Here is a 12,326-nt window from a genome sequence, read left to right as displayed (position 1 = left end):
TTTTATTTGTTTCTTCCGATTCTTTCAAATACTCGTTGCTTGTCACTATCTTGTTTTCTTTTTCTCTTCCTCTTTTTCTTCTCTTTCTTCTATTCTTCTCAAGATTCTTCTTCCTCCTCTTCCAACTTTCTTCTCGTAAAGAAATTACTTTCATTTCTCTCTTCTTCCAATCTGGTTTCTGCCAAGACTTCTTCTTATGTTCTACATCTTCATCAGTTGCATGCTCTCCTTGTCTTTTCCGTCTCGTCTTCTTCTTCCTTCTCTTTGGCGAAGTAACATCAAAATCCATTTGATCTATGTCGACCCTTCTTTGCACATTCTTAACTTTCTTCATGTTCCTTTCTATTTTTAATTTCTTTCTCTTCTTCTTCTTCCATGTCTTTACGTGAATATATCTAAATCTCATTTTACTTTTCTTCCTTCTTTGTTTACATCTTCGGTTATGTGTATGCTTCTTTTCTTCCTCCGTCAGAGACCCGTCACTGGAACTTTCTTCTTTCATCTTCATTTCGACATTGATCTCTTCATCATTACATTGACAACTAAATTTTTCATCTCTTTCTATTCCTCTTTCTTCTTCTTCTATTTTCTCATCTTCCTCTTCTTTGACCTCTTTAAGTTCCTGAGTGTTTTCTTCTCGTAATTTTATAGCTACTTCTTCTATCTTGCTGTCATACTTGTCATTGGAACTTTCTTCTTTCATCTTCCAACTTCTATCTTCTATCAGGACCTTCGATTCTTCTATCTTGTCTTCATTTGCATCTACTCTAGAAGATACTGCTTCTATTTGCGATTTATTTTCAACAATTTTTCTTTCCATACTGTTGGTTCTGTGTATATTCTCCTCTCTAAGTTTTGAAACTTCTTCCTCGATCGTCCTATTTATATCCACGCTTTTGTTTTCAATTAGCAGTGTTGTTTCTTCTATCTTCTTTTCCAATGATCTTCTATTTTCTTCACATGTCTCGGTTATTTTCTCGTACATTTTCTTGCTTTCATTTCTTATTTCTTCTAACTTTTCTTTCACTTCCTTGTTATTTTCTTCTAACTTTTCTTTCACTTCCTTGTTATTTTCTTCTAACTTTTCTTTCACTTCCTTGTTATTTTCTTCTAACTTTCTATTACTTTCATCAAACTTCTCCTTCAATTCTCTGTTATTTTCATTTATCTGCATTGCCAGCTTTTGGAACATTTCCATCAAGTTTATTTCTTCTGTCTTCTTCTGCTTTTCTTTTAGCTTTTCCTTCTTGCATTCCTTACATGTATAATCTTCTTCCCTTTTACTTATTGCTATGCATTTCTCCTTTCTTATTCCTTCGCACGTCCAATGTTTCATTTCCTTACATGTGACACAGAAAATAATTTCTTCCTTGTTTCCTTCCTCTCCGCAACAAATGAAAGTTTCCCTTTTTTCTCCGTCTTCCTTCATTGTAGCTTCTCCATTCTCATTTCCATCTTTATCCCTTTCCTCCATTTTCAATTATTCTTTCTCTCTTCGCTGTCTGGTTCCTAATTCTCTAGCCCCAAAAGTTGGTCGCCATTTATTTATGCTACCTTCATTTGGTGCAAAGGTACATAAACCTTAATCTCAAAACTCAGCTAGCTTATCTACAGGGTAGGGTTCTTTGTAGACAACGAAACCAGACAGGATGCCTTCCAATGGAGACGTTTAAACGAATATATTATTTAAACACAGGATACATGGAGTAAGAATTTTACATGATAAGCTACATTCTTCTATAATTTTCTCGTTTACAGTCAATTTCCATCTCAATATTCTTCCTTCGTAATGGGCAGATCTGGATTGGGACTTCCTTCTTAATGGACGGTCTGGATCTGAACTTCCTTCTCGATATGGAGGATCTGGACTTCCCTCTTAATGGACGTTCTGGATCGGGACTTCCTTCTTGGTGGACGGTCTGGATCGGAACTTCCTTCTCAATGGACGGTCTGGATCTGGACTTCCTTCTCAATATGGAGGATCTGGACTTCCTTCTTGATATGGAGGATCTGGACTTCCCTCTGGATTTCAATTTATTTCGGTTTTGACTATTTAACGAATTCCTTTATCCTTTTCCTCTAAGCTTTGGGAATAATACTAATATCCTCCCTTGGGGCTGCAATTGGAACGCGCCACCACTAGCTAGGTGCAAGAGAGTGTATACTTGGTGCAAACGATTTACACGCGCATCCAAGTAGGTGCTACGGTTAAACCGCGCAACCAAAAAGTGCTGTGGGGCGTCGATCAGAACGCGCTCGCCACTGATGTAAACAAAATTTCCCCTATAGGAATGGTAAATCAATCATACAGATGCAATATCTGTTCAAAGACACAAACTTGTATCAGTGCTTTGACTTCCTTAATTTTCATATTAACTTACATGTGACCATTGATTTGATTTGTAAGATATATATATTAATTTACTTCTTTCATATTTATTCTTTGTCTTCTTATAATATATACTATTGTTTTTCATCTTTCCAATTTGCTTTGTTCTTATTTGTAAAATTATTCACATATATTATGCCAATTCTTAACCTTGCACGCCTGGTGCTGCCATCTCTATTCGCCTTTGGCAAACTATTCACATTACTTGGTCCTATTGGGTACGTAACAGTGAGCACCTGAAGGGTCACGTTATGCGTCTAAAGCTTAGGAAATTCGACCGTAATGACAAACATTTAAATATCTCGGTTTCCAGCGGTCAGATTCATGTGAAACTTATACCAGCGCAGCGGCATGTGTGCAAGGACGGATGTGTGGAGTTTCGTCGCGATCAAGCAACAATTACGGACGCCAGATCAAATCGGTTGTAATTGATCAGTTTGTGGACACCGGTTGCAATTGAGCTATGGGCGACAGCGAGGCTGAGGCTTAATCCGCAGAAACTCAATTTCGAGCACGGCTCGTCCCAGTTGGGAGACAATATAGCAAAGTGGAATGACCTCTTCGGAAGCGTCACTTCAACGTGCGCCTAGCGTCCTTTTTCAAAATCCTAATAAAACGAAGGACATGGTTTTTCGACATACAGTCTTACCGCGATCCTTGTAGCGAGAGCAGCTCCGTGCTACCTCTGCGTGTACAATGGACTTTGTTGTGTTTTACGAACACCAGTGTGTGTGATAGACAGTAAGTCTACACGAGTGCGCCTACCTCAACCGCTGGGAGAAGTTGAAGCGAGACCGTGTTTTTGTGATTACCTTACGCCGTTTATAATTTTTTGAGAAACGAGGAACACCGGAAACTATGGCGGGCTAGAGGAAGAAGAGAGATGAGGGCGTTACGTCGATTCGCCCGATGTCAGAAGAGACTACGCCGATGATGCCTATCCGCCGCCATGGAGAGAGAGAGAGAGACGTCGAACGCCGCCCTATTGATACGCCGATGATGCCTACCAGCCGCCACGTTGACGTCCCGACGCCCAGACCACCGATCCCGAGGGGAAGAGAAACCGAGGAACCAGAAGTATGAACACTTTTCGCATCTTCATCGTCGCGACCAAGGAAACCTTCCGTGTGAATACTATGTGTTTTTCAATCGCCCATAACGACGCCCGGATGCACTTCGGAAGCTGAGAGTTGGTAATGTATTCATCTGTGTGATTGTCAGCACGTGACGGCCCGATTGATTTAGAGAACGCCCTTGAAATTCGTCAACATTTTGAAAACGCCCACTCAACTCGAAATTTTATTTCAAACTCCCGTCGCGCTTGTCATTTGTAATTTATTCGTCTCAGGTCGATTTTTCTTATTCCTTGTGATATTTTTTTAATGGTCTTAAATTTATTGTTGTTTGTGCTCCTTTGTATTTGTTTAAAGTGCGTACTATTAGAGTAAAGCGCCGCCCACTTAATTGTTTGATCTACTTGAGGTTTGTTCATTTTTTATGTGTCAGTGCTAGCTATGTCAGGCCGCATGTGTGATTATTTGGTAAAAGTATTTGCCTGGTAATATGAATTGCTCGTCGCGGCGAAGTGTTTAAGTCCCGCCTGCTAGAGAGTATATGTTTGCGTCACTCAACGGAGGTTATTTGTTATGTTTGGAACCACGTGAGGTCTTGTAAAAGGAAAACGTCCGCCCACGTGAATGTAATTGCCGTTGAGACGCCTTTGTTTATGCTGATCAAATAATGTATTGTCACCGCGCCGACTAGTTTCTTTCTAAAAAAGGTGAACTTAAGTAAGGGCTGGCTAGGATTTGAGTAGCACTGGAGCAGAATCACAAATGACCTGATTAGACAAAAAGTAAGGTAAAATTAATTGAGAATGCAATAATTAGGGCTTATCGTCATAACACCTGTACATGTCATGTATCATTCTTTGTGTCGATGACCCCGTGAGAACTGAATGTGTGAATGAAAATGAGAGTGAAAGAGGGGGAGATGTAGTAAATTGATTTTTGTTGATTATGAATAGAATATACTTTTTATTTTCATGTTAATTTTGGGCTATATCATTTCGTACGCATGTCGCTACCCGTGATTTTCAGGTATGCAGCTAGCCGCTTCCCGGCTACAGGTAAAGAGGTGGTTATTTGAAAGTACATATGTCTTTGTTTTTATTCGATATGGCTTATCACTATGCACTGTTGGTCACCGGTTCCTACACACGAACTTAACCTGGACCGTAACGCTATTTCGCTTGTCCGAGGGAGATTTGCCGCCTCTATCTAGGTAGTGGTAGCATTTGTTTTCCCGGGCAAGGGAGGGCGTTTCACAAAGTGGACATATACACTGCTTTTCGATGTAAACTTTGCATCACAATTTTCTACAGGGCACATTGTTTTTATTATTTTATTTTTTATAAAGCTTTTATTCTTAAGTCCTTACTTTGGTTGTCAACACTTATGAAGCTCCTAGCATTTTCTTCCTTGACCCTGTCTTTCTTGGGAGAGAACCCATGAATGTAATCTAATCTTGGGATGTCAGGAAGAGACCGTGGCTGAAGTATCGATGAAAGTTCATTTTCTCCAATGTAGATCTCTTCGTGTGCACCAACCTCGACTTTCTGAGAGCAGCAACGCTCTTCTTCGCTCTCACACGGCAACCCTAGGCCATCACAAAGTCATTGTTCACTACTCCTTAGTGGGGGAGTTCTCCTGTTGGGGACCACTGTCTTCTGCGTCAAGTCATAATCAGTTGATGCATTGTTCTTCACAATCTTTCCATGCTTTGTGTGGATTCCCTGGCTAATGTGGTAGATCTTGTTCACTTCTGAGCGGTGGTGGTAGCCCTTCTGACCAGCTCTGGCCACAGCTGCCTTGATGCCAAGCGCCAATGCATGCAACCTTCCGCAGACCTTTGTGGGTCTTGCGCGGCAACTTCTTGGTGTGCCATCTTGAAGTAACGCCCTGAAATCCTTTTTCTTTGGTCACACCAATCACATCTATCATTTCATCCTGAGCGAAGACATTGTACACAGGGATGACCTTCTCCGAGCGCTCCCTAGCCGAATCCACCTTCTCGGAAATAGTTCATTATGCGAGCTTTCTTCTACCTCTTCCTCAGTAACTTCATGAGCAACAACCCGAATGCACTTGCAGTATTTCTTCATCTTCGTCACTTCCTTCTCAACGTACTTCTTTCCAAGGTCATCCTGCCATTTCATCGAAGCCTTGGTGAATGCCTTCTTGGAAGCGGCCCAGGTTTTATAGAACCGACTCTTACAATCTTCACTCAGATGCTCAGCCCAAAAGGTAGCCATAGCCAAGAACGTATTTAGGGGGGTCCAGGGGGCCCGGCCCCCGAAAGATTTATCAAGTACTAAAATAATGGAAAATATATTATTTTAGCCTTTGTTGTATAATTTCCTCTGAATTTATAGGAAGACAAGGATTATATTGGGACCATACGGCTTTGAAGGACAGGAATGACGAATTTAGGGGGTCCAGGGGTGCGGACTCCCCTACCAAAAGACACACCAAGTACTAAAATTAAGAAATGAAAATATTAGCTTTTGTTGCATAATCGATGGTTATTAATTTCCTCGGAAATTTTAAAAAGGCAAGGATTATATTGGGATCATACGGCTCTGAATGACATTACAAAGAAGATTTATGTACACTACTACTCAATATGCATAAAATATTAATCAGAAACTTACTTTTCTCCAAATGGATGTAACATCATTTTTGTTATTCGATAAATATTCAATTATTTATCTATTTGACATTAATTTCATTGCCAGGGCACTTGTTTTTATGTAAATTATTCCGATCTTAAGCTACATAATGAATATAATATCTCTATTGTTATACAGTCTTTTTACTTATTCGTGTAATAATAATATAATATGAATTTATATATTGTTAATAGTATTAATTTTATTTAATATAATTATTATAATTTAAACATTATTATTATTATTCCTGTGACACTTGGTTCAGACCCCCCCCCCCCCGAAACATATTTCTAGATACGTGCCTGGCCATAGCCCTTCTCCACGAGGGGTTGGGCTGTACCCAACGAGTGGGGTTTCCAGAATGGTAATCTCAATGTGATATGAACCTCACGGCTCATATCCATGTGCGTTAATTATTCTTGGATATTTTATATTAGTTAGTTCTTATTATTTGATTATTAATATTTCACATTTCATAATTTTTGATAAATAGAAATATTATTATTAGACTTATATAATCCACTAATATTTTCTTTATTGTAACAATAAGTGTAAACGCAGCCTAATGTAATAATCTATATGTTAATTTTCTGACCGAATCTTTAATATTGGATATGTAAATCTGTGTTCTTTCACGGCAGAAAAATGTTTATGATTTAGATTGACATAGATTTCGTTTAGCAACAATGGGAAGATCGAATCTGTTCTTTTAAGTTTAATGTATTCAATAAGGTTCAAGTTGCAACGGGGAATGATTAGAGTTTAGTCTTTATTAACAAAGGCGAATCGTTCCCCTTATACAATTTTATTTGGTTTTGCTGCAACGTGGAAATTAGTTAAACTTTGATATTGAAATTGTGAATATAGACATTGATGAGTATTTAGTTTTTGGAAATGTCGCAAGTCGCGCTGTGCAAATTACGTAATGCTTAACAAGAGAGCATCGATTGGAAAGGTATATAAGTCAATGCGGAGCTTAGTTTGCACGCATTCCATCAGCGTCGGCTCTACGATATAAACATCTAATGACACTTGGGAATAAAGATACCTGTATTTCGCCAAGCACAATTTATACTTCGAAATTTAAAATGTTATGGGACGACAGGTTAGGATCGGCCGAAATCCTTTGAGGTTAATGACGCCTGCCTATTGGACATGTATTTGTCACTGTTGACCCATATATTCTCATTCTTACGGATAAATGATAGAATTTCAGATCTCCGAACTTTATTTTGGCCTTCTTCAAAATTTATTCAACGTAGACTTATTTGGGCAAGGAAGCAAAACTAGACATGTAATGTAATATGTCTCGTTTTTCAATGAAAATGTCATCATTGGCGTGTATCTTGTTGCAATCTCTGCCTATTAACGTTTCTCGATCCCAAGTACTCAGTGGAGCCCGTAGATTCGATTCTGCTTAAATCCTGCCCGTATTAACTTCGATACTCGTGACACATTTTGGTCGCAATACTGTAGGAAGGGGCACGTACGAAAGTTTTTGTCTGCTACTGAATGGTAGGCCGTAAGCTTCGTCTACGGTTGCAAAAACGACAGGGTTCTCTTCCCTGGTACGGCTTCCTCCTAGCGACACACATACACACGTAACTATTCCCTACACATATACATATTTGGATTTTCCCCGTGGAGACATGCAGCAAATTAGAATTCTGGATTCATCGAATCGAATATTAACGAACAGGGGATTCTGTATTTCTTTTAAATCTAAGGATATTCATGGACTGTAAATTGTAACTTGAGTGTAATGTAAGCTTTCGTATGTATTGGAAATAAACCATCTCCTGGATATAAATGAATGAAAAGAAAGGTCAAAGTAACCTCCCAGAAGATGCAGTTGCCAATCTTAAAATTTGAGAATAGTCGTTCATTTATTTCATGATTCACCAACAACACCCTTAAGTTCTCAATGCTTTATTCACCAAGCCCGTACCTGAGAGGGGTCAGAGTATCCCATTTAGCCGTCTGAGTTTTAGCCGAGGTGAAATTAGAACATAAGGTATTTGGAAGATTGAGGCAGGCTAGGATTACCATAACTTGCAGCTCTCTGTGTGTGTGTTACTGAAAGGTTATCTGTAGTGGAGAGTGAAATAACACACAGTTATAGTTATATGAACATACATATATATATATGTTACGCAGATGAATTGCGTCTTACATTAAGCTAAGGTCAACCCTCATGCGTGAATAAGCGCGCGTAACGGCCATAGTAAGTCTCGCAGGTAGGTAAGACGAGCAGAGCCGCGCTCGCTGTGAAAGAGGTTGAGTTGACAGTAGCGTCGAGACGTTCGTCGCGTCCAGTTTAGCAGCTGCCGTGCGACCGATCAGTGGTTGTACGTTTTTTCTTCGCCTGTGCCTCATTTGTCTACAGTATATTTGGATATACAACTTTACGACCGACTGGAAGTCACGTCGTCCTTCGCAAGTAGTGGCAGCTGCCATTGCATTGCGTGCGTGACAATTGGCGCCTAAACGTGGGGCTCGTTTGAGAAAAGATTGGTGATTCCCGATTGAGAAAAGGTTGGTGAAGGCTCGATTGAGAAAAGATTGGTGATTCCCGATTGAGAGAAGATTGGTGAAGGCTCGATTGAGAAAAAGATTGGTGATAGCTAGATTGAGACGGAAGGAAGATAAACATTTTAATTGAATCCAGAGATGCAGTCCTTTAAGATAAAACACTCAACGTCCTTTGGATGTTCATCAGTTGTGTCAGAGGCGCAATTATATAACAAGGATCCACTAAAGCTAATGTCTTACGTCCGACCGGAAGTAAATCCAGAAGAAGGGAAGAAAAGGATGGAGTATCAGCGTAAGCTACATGAAATAAATTCAAGAAAATACGTCGAGTGGCAGAAAGAATTCGAAAAGACAGAACAAGATATGTACAGAGAAATACAAACAGAGAAACTAATTTCAGAAGTTGTGTCCGAGCAGATCCAACCTTTGGAGGATTCGCTGCGTGAACACGTGACAAAAGAAATTGCCGACTTGAAGAAATATCTAAAAGAAGAGATGTCTTTGCAATTTTCCCTGTTGAGGAAATCGTTAACCGCAGAACTCTCTGGGACAAACGTAAAAGAAGTTGAGGAAATTGCTGGCACTAAAGACTTCAAGAATCCTATACGAATTCAAGATGGTGGTCGAGATCCGTTGCTCTCTACGATGATGCAAGGCGCCGTGCATGTGCAGAGAGATGTAATGGATGTGGCGGTACAAACTGAAGAAGAAATCGAGATGTGTAACCTTTGCGGTTGTCGCAAAGAATCCCGAATGGACTTAATTATAAAGACTATGAAAATGCAAGTGCCTGTAGAAGAAAAACCGGAATGTTCCCGAACAATATGTGAAGGTGATGGTTTAAGTGAGATTAGTCTGGACGATGAAATGTTGGTGGATCTAACCATATCGCCAAGACTTTATGACGAACTTAGTGCCCTTGGTGAAGAGTCAGTTTGGAATGAAATGGAAGAAATCAGTGAGGTAGACTCGAAAGGAAATTTTCCTTTAGTGTGTGAAATCGATCAAGGTTCTAATCAGAATCTTAAGGAGAAGATTTCCGAGCAAATCACTGGAAAACAACTGAAGTTTGAAGAACTTGTTAGCCGTATGGTTGCAGAACTTAAGTATGTGGGCAGCCGTAGCAAATTAAAGAAAAGGCTGATGAAACATGTTTGTGTCAATAAGGGCATTGTTTGCATGAAAGTTCCTTGAAATTTAAAGGAGATATTATGACTAACACTCCAGGTGTTTGGTGTATATAATATGTTTGTAATACCCATAGATATTTAATGGTTTTAGTGGATGTCTGTACCTGTAAATATTCCTTTGTATTAATATTGCGTATTATTTAGTATTTTTGTGAAAAAAAAGGGTAATTTGTATAGTGCATATTCTCTGTAAATCGTTCTTCTCCTTCATTTATGTATGTATATATATTTCGTCCAAGAAACGATTTTCAAAGTGGGGGCCATATGATATGAACCTCACGGCTCATATCCATGTGCGTTAATTATTCTTGGATATTTTATATTAGTTAGTTCTTATTATTTGATTATTAATATTTCACATTTCATAATTTTTGATAAATAGAAATATTATTATTAGACTTATATAATCCACTAATATTTTCTTTATTGTAACAATAAGTGTAAACGCAGCCTAATGTAATAATCTATATGTTAATTTTCTGACCGAATCTTTAATATTGGATATGTAAATCTGTGTTCTTTCACGGCAGAAAAATGTTTATGATTTAGATTGACATAGATTTCGTTTAGCAACAATGGGAAGATCGAATCTGTTCTTTTAAGTTTAATGTATTCAATAAGGTTCAAGTTGCAACGGGGAATGATTAGAGTTTAGTCTTTATTAACAAAGGCGAATCGTTCCCCTTATACAATTTTATTTGGTTTTGCTGCAACGTGGAAATTAGTTAAACTTTGATATTGAAATTGTGAATATAGACATTGATGAGTATTTAGTTTTTGGAAATGTCGCAAGTCGCGCTGTGCAAATTACGTAATGCTTAACAAGAGAGCATCGATTGGAAAGGTATATAAGTCAATGCGGAGCTTAGTTTGCACGCATTCCATCAGCGTCGGCTCTACGATATAAACATCTAATGACACTTGGGAATAAAGATACCTGTATTTCGCCAAGCACAATTTATACTTCGAAATTTAAAATGTTATGGGACGACAGGTTAGGATCGGCCGAAATCCTTTGAGGTTAATGACGCCTGCCTATTGGACATGTATTTGTCACTGTTGACCCATATATTCTCATTCTTACGGATAAATGATAGAATTTCAGATCTCCGAACTTTATTTTGGCCTTCTTCAAAATTTATTCAACGTAGACTTATTTGGGCAAGGAAGCAAAACTAGACATGTAATGTAATATGTCTCGTTTTTCAATGAAAATGTCATCATTGGCGTGTATCTTGTTGCAATCTCTGCCTATTAACGTTTCTCGATCCCAAGTACTCAGTGGAGCCCGTAGATTCGATTCTGCTTAAATCCTGCCCGTATTAACTTCGATACTCGTGACACATTTTGGTCGCAATACTGTAGGAAGGGGCACGTACGAAAGTTTTTGTCTGCTACTGAATGGTAGGCCGTAAGCTTCGTCTACGGTTGCAAAAACGACAGGGTTCTCTTCCCTGGTACGGCTTCCTCCTAGCGACACACATACACACGTAACTATTCCCTACACATATACATATTTGGATTTTCCCCGTGGAGACATGCAGCAAATTAGAATTCTGGATTCATCGAATCGAATATTAACGAACAGGGGATTCTGTATTTCTTTTAAATCTAAGGATATTCATGGACTGTAAATTGTAACTTGAGTGTAATGTAAGCTTTCGTATGTATTGGAAATAAACCATCTCCTGGATATAAATGAATGAAAAGAAAGGTCAAAGTAACCTCCCAGAAGATGCAGTTGCCAATCTTAAAATTTGAGAATAGTCGTTCATTTATTTCATGATTCACCAACAACACCCTTAAGTTCTCAATGCTTTATTCACCAAGCCCGTACCTGAGAGGGGTCAGAGTATCCCATTTAGCCGTCTGAGTTTTAGCCGAGGTGAAATTAGAACATAAGGTATTTGGAAGATTGAGGCAGGCTAGGATTACCATAACTTGCAGCTCTCTGTGTGTGTGTTACTGAAAGGTTATCTGTAGTGGAGAGTGAAATAACACACAGTTATAGTTATATGAACATACATATATATATATGTTACGCAGATGAATTGCGTCTTACATTAAGCTAAGGTCAACCCTCATGCGTGAATAAGCGCGCGTAACGGCCATAGTAAGTCTCGCAGGTAGGTAAGACGAGCAGAGCCGCGCTCGCTGTGAAAGAGGTTGAGTTGACAGTAGCGTCGAGACGTTCGTCGCGTCCAGTTTAGCAGCTGCCGTGCGACCGATCAGTGGTTGTACGTTTTTTCTTCGCCTGTGCCTCATTTGTCTACAGTATATTTGGATATACAACTTTACGACCGACTGGAAGTCACGTCGTCCTTCGCAAGTAGTGGCAGCTGCCATTGCATTGCGTGCGTGACAAATGGAAGAAATTAAGCAAAAACAATACATAATTAATTACAATTAACATGTTGACTGCCAAAATAGAAAAAAGTCCATGGGGCCACGATGTTCTATTACGAGAATATAATAAAAACGTTGA

General features: G+C 39.1%; 1 long non-coding RNA gene and 1 pseudogene across 1 annotated transcript in view; one reads left to right on the top strand and one right to left on the bottom strand.

Moving 5' to 3' along the window:
- Window positions 1-12,326, top strand: part of LOC145999865 (uncharacterized) — a 320,014-nt gene that overhangs the window by 297,299 nt on the left and 10,389 nt on the right. The window lies entirely within an intron of this gene.
- LOC146000126 (large ribosomal subunit protein uL3 pseudogene) lies at window positions 4,924-5,702 on the bottom strand (annotated as a pseudogene).

The sequence above is a fragment of the Lepisma saccharinum genome, chromosome 16, assembly GCF_977018435.1.
Source record: "Lepisma saccharinum chromosome 16, izLepSacc3.1, whole genome shotgun sequence".
NCBI lineage: Eukaryota > Metazoa > Arthropoda > Insecta > Zygentoma > Lepismatidae > Lepisma > Lepisma saccharinum.
This window is presented reverse-complemented; position numbering and strand designations above follow the sequence as displayed.